This window comes from Rutilus rutilus (assembly GCF_951802725.1).
Source record: "Rutilus rutilus genome assembly, chromosome: 7".
NCBI lineage: Eukaryota > Metazoa > Chordata > Actinopteri > Cypriniformes > Leuciscidae > Rutilus > Rutilus rutilus.
The window spans coordinates 13,430,195-13,451,588 of NC_140221.1; the positions used below are offsets into that span (position 1 = coordinate 13,430,195).

At 40.5% G+C, this 21,394-nt stretch overlaps 1 protein-coding gene across 1 annotated transcript in view; it reads right to left on the reverse strand.

Annotated features, from left to right (window-relative positions):
* The window catches only part of aspa (aspartoacylase), a 63,033-nt gene that overhangs the window by 34,615 nt on the left and 7,024 nt on the right, over positions 1-21,394 (reverse strand). The gene's annotated exons all lie outside the window — the stretch shown is intronic.

Below are 21,394 nucleotides of genomic sequence, written 5' to 3' on the forward strand. Positions count from 1 at the left end.
TGAAACTAAAAATAAAATATTGTCACTGGAATTTAGAAGTTTGTTTGTAATACTAAATATTTACTAATAAAGGTACATTAGGAACACTGAACAGAGTAAAATGATGAGACTAGTTTACTATATGAATTGGATTATTATTTAAATGTTTTGTATATGAAAAAAATATGGTATTGTAGCCAGTGCTCGAAGTGGGGCGGTACTCACCGGTACGCAGTACCGGCACTTCTACATTTTACTCTTAAGAGTACCTGCACTTTTTCTTGCGTACCGCTACTTCTCGCATGTAGCCGGTACTCTACCACTAGCTGCGTTTACATGGACACTTATAATCGGATTGACGGCTCAATCGGACTAAAAAACCTTCATGTAAACACCTTAATCGATCCGATTGAGCTCGATCCGAATGAAATTTTGATCGGATTGAAAGGGGTGGTTTATCCCTTTTGTACTCCGATCGAGAGAACATGTAAACACTTGATCGGATTGAAAACCGAAACTGAAAGGACTGCGCATGTGCAATGACGTTAACTAGCGTAATGACGTATGACGCGCGGAACGAGCTGTTCTTCCTGTTGAATAAAGTGTCATATTAATAAGTTTCCCGTCATTCTAAAATTCTCATTTCACTCGCGCGTCTGTGAAGTGAAGCAGGACAACGTCCCACCAGTCCTTGTTTTGGATTCTCATCCACAGACGACTGGTTTTGGCCGCAGGGAGGGGCATGCGTGATCAATAAGCAGCACAGCAAAACGGTTAATATGCTCTAAATTATGACCAGAGACGAATTAATATTATGTCTGCTTTTTAAAACAAAGAAAGAACCAATAGAGGAGAATATTTATGCGCAAAAAGCGGGAAACTCTGTATATTCGTGAAGTGTGCGCATGTCAAAACATCAGATCCGATTTGAAACTTGTGACATATAAACGCGCACATCAACCCGATTACTTTATTTATCATTCATGTAAACACCTTGTTCGGATTCATCAATCGGATTGATTTAATTCCGATTGTGTCCATGTAAACGCAGCAAAGCGCATGCCCGTTTCACATATACTCCGTTTGCAGTGCGTTTTTCCGCACCCATGTTAACAGCTTTCACACTGCATGCGGATGCGGTCCGGCGATCCGTTCCAGGTGCAGCGTTCGTTTCCGCACAGATCTATTTCTGCTGTGCTGCACGCGCTGAATTAAAGTGACAGCACATGGTTCGTGGTCAAAATTAACACAGAATGACATGAAAATATAATAATTTCACCATAAATGCATTTAATATAATAAAATGTAGTAATCTCACCATAATTGTATTTTTGGACTTGCAGACTTGGAGAAGTTCCGTTTGCACGCACGACTTTAAATATGTTTAAATATGTTGTTAATAAATAACAAACAATAAATTGTTGTTGTACCTGCAATATCTCCAAGTTTAGTTTTTCACTGTAGAAATTTCAAATGTCATGATTTGCCAATGCAAAAGTGCAGGCCAGCTGACAGTCTTGCCTGGGCCCGGGACGAGATAATCTTAGATGCGCACAATTCACAGCCCGCGTTAATTGAAGAGAAAAAATCTCCAAATGCTCCATGTGAAACTGCGGTCTTCCGACCTTTTACTATCGTGTCAAAAATTATTTTGATTAATATATGCGCGAGGGAGAGAGAGCAAGACAGCGTTCGACGTGTTGTTTGAAGACGTGAGGGCGCGCTCTCTCGCGCTCTCTCTCTCTCTCTCTCTCTCTCTCTCTCTCACACACTCTCTCTCTCTCTGCTCGTTATGCGCCCTGTCAGGCGATCAGCATTCAGCACTCATTCTATTCTATCACTCGCCGATCAAATAAGGCTTTGACGGGACAAAAATTTGCTTTGGCGGCCACCAAAAAAAATTCAATGCAGGAAAACCGCTGACAAGGCTCGGGAACATTGTTTTGGCTGCGCTGTTTTGTACCTTGCTCTAAGTTGACTTTACTAATTCCAGCTTCACCGTCACCACCTTTTTTAAAATATTTGTTTAGAAAAACTCCCAGGCCTCTATTTTCCTTTTCTCTTCTTCTCTTTTCTGAGCACCGGACATTTTGAGCGTACTGAACTTCAAATCAAATGACATCAAATTTTGATCAGTGGCCAAACCATTTTTGTGTTGGGGGTGTTTTTTTTTTTTTTTACCACCATTTCAAGGACAATTAGGAAGAAAACAAATAAAAAGCTTTTATGTAACTCAAATATTACATATTTTTTTCCACAAATAGGACTATTTTTAAATGTTTAAAAAAATTATTCCATAATTTAATGAGGGCGCAGCTGCCCCCACACCCCCCTCTACGCCTCCCCCTTACTACAGAGTACCGGCACCTTTCCCCCCCCCCACTTCAAGCACTGATTGTAGCACAATTTGTTTGGTTTCAATAAAATATTACAATTGAGAAATAATTGAAAATGTGTTGAACGCATAACATCTATCTGCAAGAAAGTCGTCAGTACATTCTCTTTCAGTTGGAAGAAAAAGAGGGCTGAAACTACCTCAACAGAAACTCATCACTGAATCCCCTACACGATGGGGTTCCAGACTCAACATGATTGAGAGAGTGCTTGACCAGGAAAAGGCCATTTTGCAGGTCCTGAAGGCATGGCAAGACATTGATGTGATGGAGTCTGTGAAAAAGGCACTGAGTCCATTGAGAGACTTCACTGATGCACTCTCTGGTGAGGACTATGTGAGTGTGTCCTACGTAAAGCCAGTGCTTTCCCTGTTGAAAGTCAACATCTTGAGCCTGAATGATGATGACACTGAACTAACAAAAACAATGAAGCAAACAATTCTCAATTACCTCACTGACTAATATCAGGATCCCACCGATGACCTGTTGGATATGGCTTCGCTTCTTGATCCCAGGTTCAAAACCCAATACATTGACAGCGACAAGATAGAGGGAATACAAGCCAGAGCTGTATCTGAGCTGGAGTCTTTGCTGACTGTATCCAGCAGCATCGGTTCAACAGCCTCCACATCACAGAGCCCTGACGCAGAACAAACCCCACACAAGAAAGTAAAGAAATCACTTGCCAGCTTTTTGAAAACCTCAGGTGGTGCTTGCTGTGCATCTGCAATTTCAGGATCAACTTCCTTTTCTCTAAAAGAGGCAATAGAAGGGGAATTGAAGGGATGTGGTCCACACCAAATGCAGAAAGTGAGGTGAATCCCTTGGAATGGTGGAAAGTCCATGACGCAAACTTTCCAAGAGTTAGCCAGCTTGCTAGAAAGTACTTGTGCATTTCAGCCACAAGTGCTCCCTCAGAAAGAGCTTTTAGCACTGGTGGCAATATTGTCACATGCCAGAGGGCAACTCTCAAGCCAGATAAAGTCAATCAACTGGTTTTCCTCTCTAAAAATGTGTGACTGGGATCAGTCATAGTTTACGTTCTTAGGATATGTGAATGTGCACGAATGTGAAAGGTTTGTTCTAAAGCTGCTAAGTTTAAAAGAGTCAGGATTCAGACATATGTTTGCACCTTTGGTTGATTGTTTGGTTCTGAATCACATTGTACTTTAAAAAAAAAATACTTAAGAGATTATAAAAGGTAGTTTAAATTTTGTATTTGACTTTTCTTTATTAAGCTATTTATTGTGTTGTGTTTTACCTTTTGAAGCAAATGCTATAGTGTCATTACATTTTATTTAAACAATTTTATTTAACCTTTTTAAAATAAGCTTAAATTTTTTTAATTGTTTTTGATGCATCTGTTTATCTATATTTTTCATGCTAGATGCTACCTCAAAAAAATAGAAAGAGAAAAACATGCTGACATGGGTTTTGCTCAGGGTCTGTCTACTGACTGTTACAGCTGTTGCCAGTGTTTGATTTTTTTTTTTAAACAATGTTCATTTTGTGATGAGAAGTCTTTGATTGTAATGCAAGTCCTGTTGAATGTTCTTACTTTTCACAATTGCACTCCCATTAAATATACACTTGATTAAAATATGCTAATTTGTAATTTTTTTCCCTTTTATGTTTTGTTACCTTGTATGGCTATATTTTTTAAATGGGGAAATTAGTTTGCTTGTATTGCGGCTCAGTAATTTGCAAAATAGTCTTAAAAAGCAACATGAAAAAGAATCGTGATAAAATCGTGAATCGTGATTTATCAAATCGTGATATGATATTTTTTCCATATCGCCCACCCCTAGTCATAACATTTCCAGTGCATATCACCCTCAGAGTCAAGGGGCCCTCGAAAGATTTCATCAGACCCTGAAGTCATTGCTACGGTCATACTGTGTAGAGCTTGTGTCCGATTGGGAGGAGGGGCTGCCTTGGTTGCTTTATGGGAGTTAGAGAGGTTACTCAGGAGAGCATTGGATTTAGTCCAAATTATTTGGTATTTGGTCATGAAGTTCGTGGTCCTACTGCGGTTCTAGTAGGGATGGCGAAAACGAAAAATTTTCTTGACCGACCACCGAGCCTCATTAGCCGGTTGAAACCGGTTAACCGATTAGTTTAAAATATGCTACGCTATTTGAAATAACAGCCATTTCGAGCCGCGCCTGCAATTTCGCAACTCTGTCGCATCTCTCTGCCGCTCTGCCTCCCGCTCGCTCACACACACACTGCCGCCCTTCCACTCACGTCACTTTTTTAAAATCCCCTACAGCGCGAAACATGAGTCCGGCAAACGCGGCGCCGAGGAGCTTGTATGTAATCGGAGGACAAATGGCTCCTTAGTTTCAAAATGGTTTGGGTACAAGGTGATCGCGTTGAAAATAAAGGCGTTTGTCTAGCGTTAGAAGCTCATTTGAAACGTTGCCGCGACTCATTTAAGAAAACGACAGCTCCGAAGAGACGCCGCTTTAGTTTGAGGTAGTGCTAACAATAATAAAGAAAGATGATGATCATCATCACCTTACATCATAGATGATGTGCTACTACTGTATTTAAGCACAGTATCACACAAGCTGCAACTTACATCTGTGTCATTCTTTTTGGTGAAATGGTCCTGAAGGGAGTGGATTGGAATCCACTGCTGCTTCAATGTATATGTAATGAGTGATTATAATCAAGGTATTAATCAATATGTTTCCTTCTAAATATCAAATGAGTTGAATGACTTCTCTGGAGATTTTACTTTGTTATAGAAGTTACCAGTGTGATTACTGAAATGTTCTTTTCATGTATTCATTAATGTCAGTATTTGATATTTGAATGCAGTAACATTGCTTGCCTATTTATCCCAGCTTCCAGAAATTAAATAGGGACTGGTTTTGTGTTTGAGAAAGGTCTTCAACATGTTAAAACACATAGGGGTCATTTAAGTCTATAGTTTAACCCTCTGGGGACCAAGCTGTTTTTGGGGCCCTTGAGATGTTCTGACATGCTCTGACATTTGTGCTTTTTTCAGTTATTTATAAACATGTTAATGGCAAAGGTGTAAATTCACTCTATATAGCACAAACAGGCCTACCATAATATGCGAGCAACATGTATGTAGATGTTTGTATTTTTAAAGGGATACTCCACTTTTTTCGGAAATAAGCTCATTTTACATCTCCCCCAGAGTTAAACAGTTGAGTTTTACCGTTTTAGAATCCATTCAGCCGAACTCCGGGTCTGACGGTACCACTTTTAGCATAGCTTAGCACAGATCATTGATTCTGATGAGTCCAGTAGCATTTCTTTCAAAATGACCAAAGAGTTTCAATATTTTTCCTATTTAAAACTTGACTCTTCTGTAGTTAAACCGTGTACTAAGATCGACGGAAAATGAAAAGTTGCGATTTTCTAAGCCTATATGACTAGGAACTACTCTCATTCCTGCGTAATAATCAAGGAACTGTGCGGCCGTACCATGGGTGCAGCAGGCGTAATGATATGACGCAGCGCCTGAAAATAGGTCTAATAGGTTAGACAAACTTAGTCCCGGTCACGTTGGAAGAAGTTACCGAGCTGGGGACTATTTTCAGGCGCTGCGTCATATCATTACGCCTGCTGCACTCATGGTACAGCCGCACAGTTCCTTGATTATTACGCTGGAATGAGAGTAGTTCCTAGTCATATAGGCTTAGAAAATCGCAACTTTTCATTTTCCGTCGATCTTAGTACACGGTTTAACTACAGAAGAGTCAAGTTTTAAATAGGAAAAATATTGAAACTCTTTGGTCATTTTGAAAGAAATGCTACTGGACTCATCAGAATCAATGATCTGTGCTAAGCTATGCTAAAAGTGGTACCGTCAGACCCGGAGTTCGGCTGAATGGATTCTAAAACGGTAAAACTCAACTGTTTAACTCTGGGGGAGATGTAAAATGAGCTTATTTCCGAAAAAAGTGGAGTATCCCTTTAAGAGAATAATGTTTATGCGTGGTTATTTAAAAAAATAAAAATGAAAGTTGCTGAAATAAGACCACAAAACTCATACAAAATATGTGCCCACAAGACTTTTGACTAATGGATGTTGTCTCTTCAAGTTCTAGCTTCAAAATTATGTGAAAATAGTCTTGCTTTATCGTTCACAAAAAAAAATACATTGATTTAAATGGTGTAAAACAGGTTTTGCTTGGAAAGCCAATATGCGAGGGGGAGGAGTAGTTTACACCTTAGTCCCACCCACTCTGCATAATGACTCTGCATAATTAGCCATTCATTCAGGTGTGACACTGACTGAGCCACAATGCAAGGACAAAATATATATTTTGAAGAAGACTTATATTGACCATTTAAGATTTTGCTTACATCTATCTTGTACATATGTTTTGCTATTTTATTAAAAAGGTTACAATTACAACAATAATTACAATTTCAGCAATATTTCTGCAAAAAAGTACTCTTTCTTTGTAAAAAAAAAAAAAAAAAGATTATAGGCCTACATTTTATCATATGTATTCATTAGTTTGAATATAGCCAACATTGGAACATCTTAGTCTATGACTTTATTTTTGACAAAATAGTATTTTATATATATGAGCAGAAAAGCTTATTTGATGTGACAGTATATTCTACAGTAAAAACTGTACCCAAATCTAGTCAACAAAATATTGTCTTTCATACTTCGCCTGACTGTAACGTTGTTTTTATGAAATATTAGGGCATAGCTTATAAATGTTAATTTGCAGTTTAATACGTTGCTTATACAAATACATTTTATTTCAACATATTTCAGTCGATTTTTACTCATCTCAGTAGGCTATAGCAAAGCAGTTTATTCTTTCACACACAGACGCGCGATTCATATTTAGGCTAAACAGTCTTTACAAATATGTACCCTTCATTCATCTCACAGAAACGCGATTCATATTTAGGCTAAACAGTCTTTACAAATATGTACCCTTCATTCATCTCACAGAAACGCGATTCATATTATAGAAACGCGATTCATCTTTTTGTTTACATAGGCCTACACTAACACTTTAACACTTGAGAAAGGATAACTTAGCCTACCTCACTCCTCAGCGGGATCTGCTCCTCATATTGCTCCTCATATCAGCACGGAAACTTTTCTCCATAAGGTAGGCTATTATGCCTCTTTGTTTACAGCTGATGTGGGGGCGTTTCACAGACTGAAATGGTTCTCAGAATTTGCGTTTGAATAGCACGCGCTCTCCGGGGCGTGGTCAAATTACTTTTGAATGGCTCATAATGAGCTCGACTGGAGTCGCTCTCTTTTTATACAGATTACAGAAGCTGATAATATTTGTTTTTTATATAAATTACTTCATTTAAAAGCTGCGATCTCAAGCTTTATGCCCGTGGGTCTGTTTGCCTGTTTGACTGAATTTTCGCGGAGTTATACATCATTTTCGAACGCGTTTCAAATGGGAGTTTACTGACAGAGAGAAGGCAGAAATAGCATCATGTTAGTTTTTCTTTATTTGTCAAAAAGCAAAACACTTTATTTTTATTGTGAGTATACAGAAAAAAAATAGAAACTGAACAGGATCGATTGATGTATTACACGAAAATGAAAGATCAAAATTAACAGAGCATTTTGTGTTTATTTTTCATTGCTAAAAAAAAAACCGAGCAAAACGCGCGGGCGCGTTTTTTGGTCCCCAAAGGGTTAAGGTACCATTTGTCAGTTAAAGCCTATAGTTTCCATTTAGACTAAAGTGTCCTATTCTGAGAGAAAGAACTTGTTATCTTGATGTTTTGAGACGAGACTCCTGTTTATAGTTAGAGCCTGGCCAAATCCAACCTTGGAAAAGATGTGTGTCGGTGTGTGTGTTAGTCTTCTTGCTTACAGGTTAAGGAACCACTGGCATTGTTGGAGATTGACTGAGTTGTTGTTCGAGACATGCTGGCACCCAGCAACCCAAATTTGCGACCTGGAAGGTCATGACGTGCCTAACTTCAGGGTCCGAGTGTCAGCGGCATAATCTATGGAGATATGCTTCTGTCTATCTGTATATGTGTGGAAAATTACTATGTTTATCAATTTCTTGTCCAATAAGAATCATTCAGCCTGTAAGCAATGACGTAGCTTAGACCTTGGAAATGGTATAACTACTGTGATCTTTGTAACTGTAAGTGGGGCGGCCTACGAACTCCTGTGTGAGTCTTGAAGCTGACTTCTGCTGATGAAACTGCAAACTATCTTCAGTAAAACTTTTCTTCAATTTTTTATAATTCTGACTCCGGGTCTTCTTTTCAAACATCTGGTCCATGGGTCCTAAACTGTTAACCCCTAACAGTAATGGTGGAGAATGCGGGCAATTATTCTTGGTGACACCCCTGGCAAATCAGCAAACAAGGTAGAAAGAATTATTTGGTAGTGCTGTCTGAATGGAAGAGATTGTGAAGGGGGACGGAAGAGCTCCACTCCGACGAGGCGAGTGGAGAGCTTCACTCCGATGAGGAGAGTGAAGATTAATTATACTAAGTTTAAAGTATAAGAAGTCGCTGATAGCATTGTTTAAGGTTTAAAGTTAACAAGAGCAGACAGCGCAAGCGAAGCGTGCTCTGTGGGGGCCCCGCTGGGCATTGTTGGTGTAGCAAAACCCCAGCAGAGTACGTCCCTGGATTGAAGGTCCAGGACGCCGCAAACCTACTCCATCTCTTCCATCTCAGATAGGGGATCCCCGAATTTAGTGAATTAGGCAGTTAGGGATACTAACAAAAAAAGGGTTGTTTGCCAGGGATGCATCAGGAATGATCCCGAGAGAAAAATAAAAAAGTTGTGACCCAAATTGGCGTGGACCAGTATATGTAACTGTCATGTTGGAGTATACTTTGCAGTTTCATCATGCAGAAGCCAAGCTGTGTTGTTCAAAGATCGCCGCCTCCATTTCTGCAATAACTTCAGGTGAGTTTGAACTACTGTGATTAAGATATGGCAGACAAATTGAGTAACTTGATCAATAACCTGAACAGTCCTGAAACAAATAGTGAGACAGAAGAGAGCAAACGCTGTAAGCAGCTGTGCTCTGATGCTCTGACTTCAAAGAAATGTGAAATTATTAAGAAAATGGGTAGTCAGGGTTTTGATTCTGTTTTGAAATTTAAACAAATACTTGACTGGCTACACAAAGAATGAAACTGAAAATTTGTAATTTTTATCCTTGTATTGCTTAAGATAATTACAAAAAGCAAGTAAATGTAATTATGGGTCTGGGATCATTTCCTTGGACAAATGTAATTTAAGTTAAACGGAAACAGTGTGAAAACCCCTAAGAATATGTTGAGTGATTTTCTGTGCAGCTTATGAAAATTAATGTGCTGCCAATGATAATGATGAAGATTATGATTTGGCTATTGAATACGCCACTGGTGTAAAAGAATACAGAGAACTGCTTATCACTGCTGTGTTTACATTCCTGATTGGGACACACTGCTTCAAGGGTGTGCAGTAAGTTTGAGCCGTTTGCAAGCTCACAGTGATCAAACTATAGTAAAGGTGTGTGCTGCTGTAGTTGTGGCTGACACATGAACCCACCAGATGACAGAGAGTTGTTTTAATTGTGGTCAGCAGGGCCATTAGCCCATAATTGTAAATGCCCACTCAGAAGGTAAAAAAAAAAGAAAAAAAAAGTGAAAGTGAAAGTAACAGAAATTTCTGGTATTAATGTGGGTTTGAAATTAGATCAGTGTTTAAATGATGATATCAAAGTTTTCGTCTGAGAAAGAATAAGAGATAAAAACAAGGTCAAAATATTGAAGTCTTAAGGGAATCCTTTTGAAGGAAAGATCTATAATAATATTTTTCATAAGTGAATTGATGAATACAGGTTGATGTAAAATTACAGATGATGACTAAAAATATGAGTTGCAAAATACATAAAAGTAACTAAAGGGATGATTGTGTGTTAATGAAACACTTTTAGAAAGGGTTTAGATTATATTGAGAGACTAGTCTCATAAATGATTTACAATGATAACTGCAAAAGATGCATCACAAGCGGAGAGTGCTAGCCTCCTCAAAGTTAGTGTGAATCCTACAACGGGAACTTGACAACTAAAATTGAGATGAAATGTGATCAAATAAGTAAAAGCAGTATTACTGGACTAACAGTTGCTAAATGTAAAATATGTAGAAAGGCATCTGATTAAACAAACAGCTTGTTAGTGTCTTGAACGTGGAGGAATAGTGTTGACCATGAAAGGACTAGGAGCTGATGTTTTGCTTTCAAAAGATAAGCTTGTGATTGGCTGAAACGGCCAGTGCGACAGAGACACGATCTGAGTGGAAATTTGTAATGTCTAAATTCCCTGATGTGGGCAAAAGACAAATATAAAAATTATGTTTATTTGAAAACGCATGTAAATTCTGGCAAAGATGCCTTACGCTGGGCTAGAGTTATAAGATAGTTAAAAAAAAAGTTTGATTTTAGAAGTTGATGAGAGTGCAGTGTACCAGTCCTGAATGCCTCAGAGTCTCTCTCTCATTCAAAGTCAGCTAAAAGCTGTTATCTGAGCCTGTGTCATAAGTGATAATAAGCTATTTATAGTGAAGCACAGTGTTTCAGTTTAAAAATCATAGACATGGAGATGTTAAAAGAAATCATGCTACAGGCAGTTCAGATTTCATACATAAAAAAAGAAAATTTGTAAATGTTTTAAAAGTAAAACTGAATGACTTTTAAGAAGTCTTAAACAATCGAAGTGACGTTTTTGACTAGTTTAATTCAGGGCCAGTAACTTCTTTGTCTCATTTTAGTCTCCACCATGCAGGGCTGATGGCTCCGGCTACAGATGTAACAGTACACTGAATGGACGTTGTGATAACTAAATTCACTGAGTATAAGCTCAGTATTGCGATTTTGCCGATTTGCTGTTATTAACCTGCCTCCCTGTGTTAACACTATTAGGCAGTCCGAATGGCTCTGGTGACTCTTGAGTGTGCCTTTCCTAAGCTCCAGAACTGATTATGTTGAAGAAAATGGTCAAAGATTCTGTTATGGGGAAGAGCGGTTACCAGTGTGCACGAAGTGATATCACTCATAGACGGGTAAGATTCTCTAGGGCCAGAGGTCAACCTAAGACAGAGGGTCACGTAACAAACACTGGGCATCTCCTGAATGGAGGTGTGTTATGTGAGTTGGTTATGAGAGTGGCGCTGAATGACTGGGAGAGGCCACCAGCGTCAGCATATCATTAAGGGGGGATGGAGCTGTAAGGAGTTACGGCATGTCTGACCCAGAAATGAGAGTTCCTCCATAACACACACCAGAAACCACATTCATTTTATGGCTTGTTTTTTAATTGTGACAAGTGCAACTGTGCCAGGGGACAACACCCTGATGGAGATTAAAGATAAAGAGCTAATGGGAATGGGCTTTCAAGAGCCAGTTGAGACCGTGAGGTGATTGTCATTATGTTGTGGAGACAGTAACAAAACTTAATTTATATCAGGAACATGATGCTGGTTGCCTTATGGGCAAGGAAAAAAAAAATTATGGAAGTGTTGATATTGAAATAATATGTCAAAAAGAAAGTTTTAACTCCTGAAGGTCGTTAGACATGGTGGTGGCTAAAGATGAAGACAGCTTTTGTAGATTCAAGAAAAAGTCTGGATAACTTTAAAGGTTAGGTGAATTGAGTATTTAAAATAAAGATAACCTTAGAAATGCTCATAGCATAATGTATTTTAGATTGTTGTAATGGTTCTAATTTGAGTTAAACATTTGTATTTTAACATGTGTGAACTATTAAGGGTTCTAGGCTATGATTAATTTAGCTACAGTCTTAGGAGGCTGTTGAAAAGATTATTTGTTTAATATGATATTTAATATAATGATAGAGACTGTTGTGGAGGAAGGGATGGTACTCTGTCTGTCTTTCTGTTATTGGCCTGCTAAAGCAAGCTAAAGCAAAATAATGATAATGAACCAAAACAACCCAGCTGACTTTTTTAAAATCAAATGAATAATGAACAGAAATGCTTTGAAACTGGTTAAGAGACTATGTAAAATTAGGTAAAACCGAAAGAAAAATGTGAAGTAAATATTTTTAGAGTTAATATAAAAAAAGTGAACATTGAAAATGAGCATATGTGTGTCTAGAATGCATGTGTGTGATGGTGACTGCACTTCATGTCTTGTATGTGTTAGTTTGTGGTACTATTATTTCCTGATTTTGTGAATATTGTGTCATTAACCTCTGGAATGAGTGTTTTATCATTACAGATGGGTTAAATGAAACGACAAACTTTAAAGAAGCTGATAATTCTGAATCAATCTGATGAAAAGACGAGACAGAACATGGGACGAGCTTTAATTGAATTGGTTTTCCAGCTCTGTCTACTACTGGTAATTATGACTACTTTAGTCATTTATGATGCTGATCTGAATTACTCTCTGGATTAGTATTTATGTAATTTGGAATTGTGAAATTGAAGATTGTCATCCATTATGGGGTAAAAACTCTTGTCTAAATTCAACTGAGGGTCTAAATTTAAATAAGACACATAGGTAGGATCATAATGTAAACATAAAAATAATAGACTTGATGGCATAGAGACAAAGTGACACATTGGCTAAGTCACTATCCAAATTATCCAGAGAGGGCTCCCTCATTTTTATGAAAGGCCGGTGGACGAACAGAGGAGGAGTGGATATAACTTCTAAAAAGTTTTATTTCTCAATCCATTAAATTGATGTATGACATTAGATGTCTAAGAAAACTACAATTTAGGTAATAAAGGTTAAAGGAGAAAGCAGCTATATGGCTGTATTAAGGGTTGAGATTCGAGTAACATAATATTTTGGTTTGTGAAAAACAGTAAAGATAAGTGAGACTGAGACAATACTAATAATATTTTTGGGGGATTTTCAGACTAACCATTTGATAGAGGAATAATGTGAGAAGTTATAATGGAAAATAAAGTTAAAATTAAAGTTATGAAAACAAGGGTATTGAAGAATTAATAATATACCATGATTCCCTAAAGAGGGAACTTCAAGTGTCACTAGACTGACAGCGCTGAGAGACTGTGTAAAAGGGAAGTGACTTGAGGGAAGTGAAAAACAAAAAGGTTGTTGTATGAGACTAGTGTGTGTAGGGATTGTAAGAAAACAATAATGTACTGGTTAGATGAGGTAGAGCAAAAAGAAAGGAAAATGATGCAGAAGGAACTGGCATGTAGGGAAATAGGGAAAGATGAGAAGAAATATAGTAGAAAAATGTATGTTATGAAAATACAATTTCTGATAGAATTTATGGAACTATTTATGAACGCCTGTTCAGTCAAATTAAGTTGAAATGGTCTGAAAAGTGAGTTTCAGATAAAAATAATAAGGCATTGAGTATGATTAACAGGTATTAACGTGATATAAAGATAAGGAATGAACAAAAGTTTTATTAAGCAGAATGGGGAACAATTCTATATTTTAGTGGTAAAATAATGATTGAAATGATGATGTGAATTTGTTTTATTTTATTTCTATTTTTGAAAAAAAAAGTACAAGATGTTACATGCTATGTGACTGTAAACTGAAGGATGAATTCAGTAGAGACTTAAAGTACTTAGATGGATTATTATTATTATTTTTTGTTGTTGTTTATTTTCAGTTTGACAAACATTGTGTTTTGAACCTAAAGGGTCTATAATAGGGTAGTGAAAATAATGGATTAACTATCTTTCTTAGTTTATGATAAAAGGAATTGGAAATTATAGTTTTATGGATGTATCCTGGTATTTATGATTATAGACAATGATTATAGTCTGTATTTAGGATCTGAGTAGTGACTGCGGGTCTAGCCCATGCTAGGAATACAGCAACAGTGCTTGCTTATTTAGCCCGGCTTCCAGAGAATAAATATGTACTTTTTGTATCAGTTAAGTTGATGATAATTCCAAATTAGCCAAGATGAATAACAGTTGTGTAAGACATGTAAAGACAGCTATATCAGCAGGTTCTGGAGATCAATAATACTATGTGGGATATTATGTTCATGTTAAGTCCTTAAAAGGAAAAATATATTGTCTGTTTCATAAAAAAATTTACCTGATAGAGGAGCATGGGTCAGAAACCAAACATTTTGAAGCAGCCTTTATGGAAAGACCAGATGTGGTGTTTAGGACCCCACATTGGTCTAAAACGGGGGACTGAAGGGAGTGGATTGGAATCCACTGCTGCTTCAATGTATATGTAATGAGTGATTATAATCAAGGTATTAATCAATATGTTTCCTTCTAAATATCAAATGAGTTGAATAACTTCTCTGGAGATTTTACTTTGTTATAGAAGTTACCAGTGTGATTACTGAAATGTTCTTTTCATGTATTCATTAATGTCAGTATTTGATATTTGAATGCAGTAACATTGCTTGCCTATTTATCCCAGCTTCCAGAAATTAAATAGGGACTGGTTTTGTGTTTGAGAAAGGTCTTCAACATGTTAAAACCCATAGGGGTCATTTAAGTCTATAGTTTAAGGTACCATTTGTCAGTTAAAGCCTATAGTTTCCATTTAGACTAAAGTGTCCTATTCTGAGAGAAAGAACTTGTTATCTTGATGTTTTGAGACGAGACTCCTGTTTATAGTTAGAGCCTGGCCAAATCCAACCTTGGAAAAGATGTGTGTCGGTGTGTGTGTTAGTCTTCTTGCTTACAGGTTAAGGAACCACTGGCATTGTTGGAGATTGACTGAGTTGTTGCTCGAGACATGCTGGCACCCAGCAACCCAAATTTGCGACCTGGAAGGTCATGACGTGCCTAACTTCAGGGTCCGAGTGTCAGCGGCATAATCTATGGAGATATGCTTCTGTCTATCTGTATATGTGTGGAAAATTACTATGTTTATCAATTTCTTGTCCAATAAGAATCATTCAGCCTGTAAGCAATGACGTAGCTTAGACCTTGGAAATGGTATAACTGCTGTGATCTTTGTAACTGTAAGTGGGGCGGCCTACGAACTCCTGTGTGAGTCTTGAAGCTGACTTCTGCTGATGAAACTGCAAACTATCTTCAGTAAAACTTTTCTTCAATTTTTTATAATTCTGACTCCGGGTCTTCTTTTCAAACATCTGGTCCATGGGTCCTAAACTGTTAACCCCTAACAGTCCCACACACTACTTTTCTTTGCACTCTTCATCCTGTCGTCTGCCCTGGCTCTAACCTCGAGTGTTTTAGCCTGTAGCCTTTACTTTTCGCAAACCTTGTGAGCGCGCGAACCCAAACGCTGTGACCTCGCGCCAAATGTTTTTATTGGTTTATTAAGTACAAACAGGCGAGTTATGAAAAATTGAGTGTGAGGGATTTGTTCACTTCACACAAAAAGATCTTGGAATGAGATGGCTAACTGTAGTAGTGTTTAGTCCACTGTCTATAATAGCCTAATTTAGAGATCACTTTTTTTTTTTTTTTTTTACAGACTACCGACAACTTTGATCGGTTAGCGTTGATACGGTCAACCATCGGTCAAACGGTCATCGGTTAACATCCCTAGGTTCTAGCTGACATTATTAGCTGACTTTTCTTTCCCATATTTATTTTTAGTGCCAGATTGTTATTTAGTAACATGTCCAGATTTCACGAGTTCACACTTACAAATAAGTCATATAGAATAAATGCATATTTGGCGTGCTGCCTGAAGACAGGGCTCTGGGCTCGGTATTCGGCCCAAACCCAAAGTACTCCCCCCCGTATTCCTTGCTGTGGAAGAACAAGCCAAGAGTGAGTGGAGGGATGCTGAAAACTGTCAAGGAATGTAAGGTGAGTTGACAGAGTGAATAAATATATGCTTCCTCTCATGCTGATATGTAATTGTTTGATGAAAAGTTGATTGGATTGATTATTTGAACGTGCTCCTCCCGAACTTTGTTTATGAAACATCATGTGTAGATTCCGCCATCGCGTCTGTTATAGAAGATATCGACTGCACATTAATTTTACAAGAGGAACAAAGAACCGCAATCAAGGCATTTGTCGATCGGAAAGATGAATGAAGAACATACGACACTTACTCCGTTGCTCTGATTAGTTGTAGTTCTATCCAATTGAGTGCAGAGGCACTTTAAAAACAGAGGGACTTTTGATATATATGCTAAGATATTCATACAACAACATAATCTGGGGGCCATAACATTTTGGTGAAAATGATCAAAATATATGGGAGCCATTACATTTTTGTAAAAATGATCAAAAACGCTAGCGGTGGCTGGCAATTTTTTTTTTTAAATGCTTTAAAAACAGTTAACTAAAATCACATGTGTAGCAAGTTTGGTATCTATGGACTCCAATTTTTGTTCCCTATTTGTTAATTTACATTACATTTTGCTAACACATTAGTATTATAAGAATCTTGAAGGTTCTTGTCTTTGTAGTGGTTTCCCAGGGTGCTGTGCTGTCATGTGCAGGTTAAGCATGTAACTTTCCATGATAGCATGTAAGCAGTAAAGAGAGACGTTTGTACTTTGCACAGTTCTCTTACGAGAGGTCTCTCGTACTGCGTAAGATATCTTACGCTAGGGGAAAATCCTTTTTCCGCGAGATATTGAAGCCAAAAATTATCCTTAATTTTGTATTAATGCAAAACGCGTTGCGGCAGCATGCAGACATAGGCGAGACAGCTCGCGCGCCTATTGGCTGCTCTGCGGCAACTGCAGCAGCCTATCGAGTGAGGCCTGGCGTGACGTCAGACCCAATCAGGGCACTTCGCGCCCGCTGCGTCACGTCCCGCCGAAATGGGCGTGGTCTAGGCCTATAAATACCGCTCGCAGGCAGCTATTATCTGATTTTTCATCCTTCAAGCGAAGCACACGCATCGCTGGAGCCGGAGAAGAAGCCGCGCCGTCTGAGAGAGAGCACCTTCAGCGGGACGAGTCACTGAAGTCGCTGGCCGCGCCGCCTTCCTGCCTTCCTGCTGCGCTTTCCGGCGCTTATATCCTTTCTATTACTCTGTACTTTTGTGTGTGTGTGTCGCCGCCGCGACACACATTCTAAAAGAGCTAGCGTCTTTTTAAAGATGCCTTCCTGCGGCTCGTGCAGAGCCACACTCAGCGACGGGGACCGCCACGTGATTTGCGTTTCCTGCCTGGGTGAGGAACATGCAGCTCTCGCGCTCGCTGACGGCGGCTGCCCTCACTGCGAGCTGATGGCAATGGCGACTCTGAGGACTCGCCTAGCCTTCTTCACCGAGACTGCTCCCCCGCCCGCCGCGGCGTCGCGCCGTAAGAAGCGCCGTGCCCAGCGGGCCCCGGAACCCTCCCTCAGCCGCCAAAGCTCGCCGGTTCGCCCGCTTGCTTCCCCGGCTTCGTCACCCTCGCTTCCTGACGGACAGCGGCCGCCGTCTGCCGCCGCTTCCGTTGACATCGTGGATGAGGAAGCCCTGCTGGGAGAGGATGATTCCTGCTCTATCCTGGCGTCAGGCAGTGAGGATTGGGCGGGCTCTGAGGACACCGCGCCCCCTGCCCGCATGTCTTCAGGCAAGAGAGCATCCATCGAGACGGAGCTCACGCGAGTACTCGCACAGGCCGCGGCGAGCCTCGGCGAGCCTCGGCCTTGAGTGGTCTTCGCCTGAGCAGCCCGCTCACAACCGGCTGGATGGATTTTTCCTGCCTGGGGAGCGCGCGTCGCCTGCGTCCAGACCGGCGCCTTTTCTTCCTGAGTTACACGAAGAAGTCGCCAAGTCCTGGAACGCCCCCTATTCGGCTAGAGTGCGTCCTGCTGTTTCTTTGGCATTCTCCGCTGTTGACGATGCCAAGAACAAAGGATACCTTTCGCTGCCGCCGGTCGAAGAGGCGATAGCGGCCCACTTATGCCCGCCCTCTGCTGGACGGCGTGCTAAGTCGGCCCTACCCTCTAAAGCTTGCCGCACGACGTCAAGCCTGCTCCGCCGCGCTTTCTCCGCCGCCGGGCAAGCTGCGTCAGCGCTGCACACCATGGCAACGCTTCAGATCTTCCAGGCCGATCTCCTCCGTAAGCTGGATGAGGAAGGGCCTGACGCGATCTGCGTGCCGGACTTAAGGAGTGCCACGGACCTCGCTCTCCGTGCTACTAAGTCTGCAGCGCAAGCCATTGGACGGAATATGGCCTCTCTCACCGTGACTGAGAGACATCTTTGGCTGACGCTCTCGGAAATGGGCGAGTCTGAGCGCACCGCGTTCCTCGACGCCCCGCTTTCCGCCACAGGCCTCTTTGGATCCTCCGTCAAGGATTTCGCGGAGAGATTCGCAGAGGTACAGAAAGCGTCACAGGCTATGAAGCACTTCCTCCCGAAGCGCTCCAGCTCTGCAGCAGGCCGTGCGAAACCGTCTGCTCAGAGCTCACAGCCACAGCCACCGTCCACTGCCTCCACTTCACAGCGCCGCCAGGCCCGAAGCGCGAGACCGCGCTCCCGCTCATCCGGTCGCCGCCCCGCTGTACGTGGCCCGCGACCTAGGATTACGGTGAAGCCCGAGGCCCCGAAGTCGTCCTAGCACAGCTAGGAAAACGACGGTGTTTAACCCCCTGAGGTCGGCCGTATCGCCGGCGATACCAGCTCGCTTTTTTTTTAGCAGTGTAAAAGAAACTCATGAATACTCTGTTGACTTAGATTTTTCATTGGAGTTTCATACATCAATAGATTCTGTTAAATGTGTATTATTTTTGTGTATACTCACAATAAAAACAAAGTGTTGTGCTTTTTGCCAAATAAAGAAAAATAAAAACGAAGCGAGTTCTGCCTCCTCTCTTTCAGTGTAGTCCATTCTGAAACGCGTCCGAAAATTAACCATAACTCAGCGAATACTCAGTCAAACAGGCATACAGGCATACAGACATGACGCTTGAATTCTCTCCTTTTAAATGAAGTAATTTTTATAAAAAACAAATATTCACAGTTTATGTAATATGTATGCAAAGAGAGAGATGTCAGTCGTTCTCATCTCAGCTAATTACGTTATAATGTGCTCCGCCCACGGAGAGAGCGCGCTATTCAAACGCAAATGTAAGCCGATCCACACAAACCTGTGAAACGCCCACATCAGCTGGATAACACACACCGCGAGTTCACTTTCAGACGTATGTACTTTACGATGCTGTGAGGAATAATACTATCTTGATAATAATCCTGCAAAAATGTACCTCAGAAGTTCTGGAAGTATCATTTCGAGGAGCAAACGGATCCCGCTGAGGAATAGGTCAGTTCTGTTTGCTTTGTTCTAATCGGAATGAATGAACGCACAGATGCGCGCTGTTGTGGAGCTACTACAGCTGGCAAAAATACTGTTTTAATATGAATCGCGAATACAAAGAAAGATTACACTGGAAATACTGTTACAATTTTAAATGTTGTTGTAATTGTATAACCTTAATATATATATATATATATATACGTATGTATAGGCCTATATAAGGATAGATGTAAACAAAATCTTAAAAGGTCATTATAAGTCTTCTCTTTAAATAATTTTATTATGCTTTATTAGTGACACATTTGGGAAGAGAATATATTCCAAATCTGACAGTATGAGAACAATTAACTGCACAATTACTAGAAATGTTTACCTTGGATATTGTACAATTTGCAAGCAAAATTTGTGGAAAAAACAACAAACCAGTTATATATTGTCCTTGCATTCTTGTGGCTCAGTCACACACCTGAATGAAAGGCTCATTACGTATGCAGCCTCATTATGCGGCCCCATTGACTCTGCAGGTGTGAATCACGCCCACCCGCATATGGCCTTTCCAAACAAAAAGTGTTTTACAAGATTTAAATCAATGTATTGTGTTATGTGAATGATAAGGCAGGATGATTTTCACATAATTCTGAAGAAAAAACAGTAGGCAATGACATCCATTAGTCAAAAGTCTTATTTACATATATTTAGAATGTGTTTTATGGCCTTATTTCAGAAACTTTAGTTTTTTGTTTTTAAAAAAACCATGCATAAACATTATTCTCTCAAAAATACAAACATGTACATGCAAGTTGTTCACATATTATGGTAGCCCTGTTTGTGCTAAATAGAGTGAATTTACACCTTTGCCATTAATATGTTTATAAGCAACTGAAAAAAGCACAAATGTCAGGGCATGTCAGAACATCTCAAGGACCCCAAAAACCTCTCAGACCCCAGAGGGTTAAGTCCCGCTGCGGCCAGACTCACACCAAAGCTATTCGCTCGTCCAGTTCCAGCAAATGTGACTGTTCCAGTGTTTTCTGCAGCCAACAAGTCGGTTCTGTCACCCGCTTGCCTGCACACAAATGCCGTTTTCACGGCTACCCAGATAAATCCCCAAAAGAGTGTATTTTCTGGTGTCCCGGCCACGGCCGATGGTGTTTCATGTGTAGTAAGAATGCCCACTGCCCAGTGCCCATCCCTACACACAAGCACAGCCTGTCACACAGGGCTCGCGCACATAAAACCGACTCAGATCGGTTGCGCTTCAAACATGGTGAAAGTGCCCACTACCCAGTGCCCACTAACTCCGCGTTGTGCATGTCTCATGGTTTCTGTAAAAACGAAACCAACGTGCACTCGCTTCACGCAAGCGAACGATGTTTTCGGTGTGATAGATGTGCCCGCTGTCCCGCGCCCACATCCACACATAGACATGACAGTTCCCACGGGAACCGCCCAGCCCTCCCCCTCGCGGCTGACCACCGCAGAGGAGTCGAGCGCGGGCAATCTGCCCGCTGTTATCAGCGCACCCCATGCCTCAAATGTCACGAGCGCGATGCTTGTGTTGCAGCACGCCGAAGCCTCTCCATCGCTGAGCGAGCGGAGCGCGCTTCGTATTCAACCCCTAGCTATCCATGCAGACGCATGGGCAAAGCTGCCCGGGGTTTCGAAGTGGGTGCTGAACATTATAAAAAGAGGCTATTCGCTGCAGTTTCGCCGACGCCCTCGCCGCTATATGGCGCGCGTCGAGACCACGGTAAAAACAGAAGTAGCACATTTACTTCGAGCCGAAGTGACGAAACTACTGAGCAAAGGGGCCATAGAGCCTCTCTCTCAAGTTCAGAGCGAAGGAGGGCTATACAGCA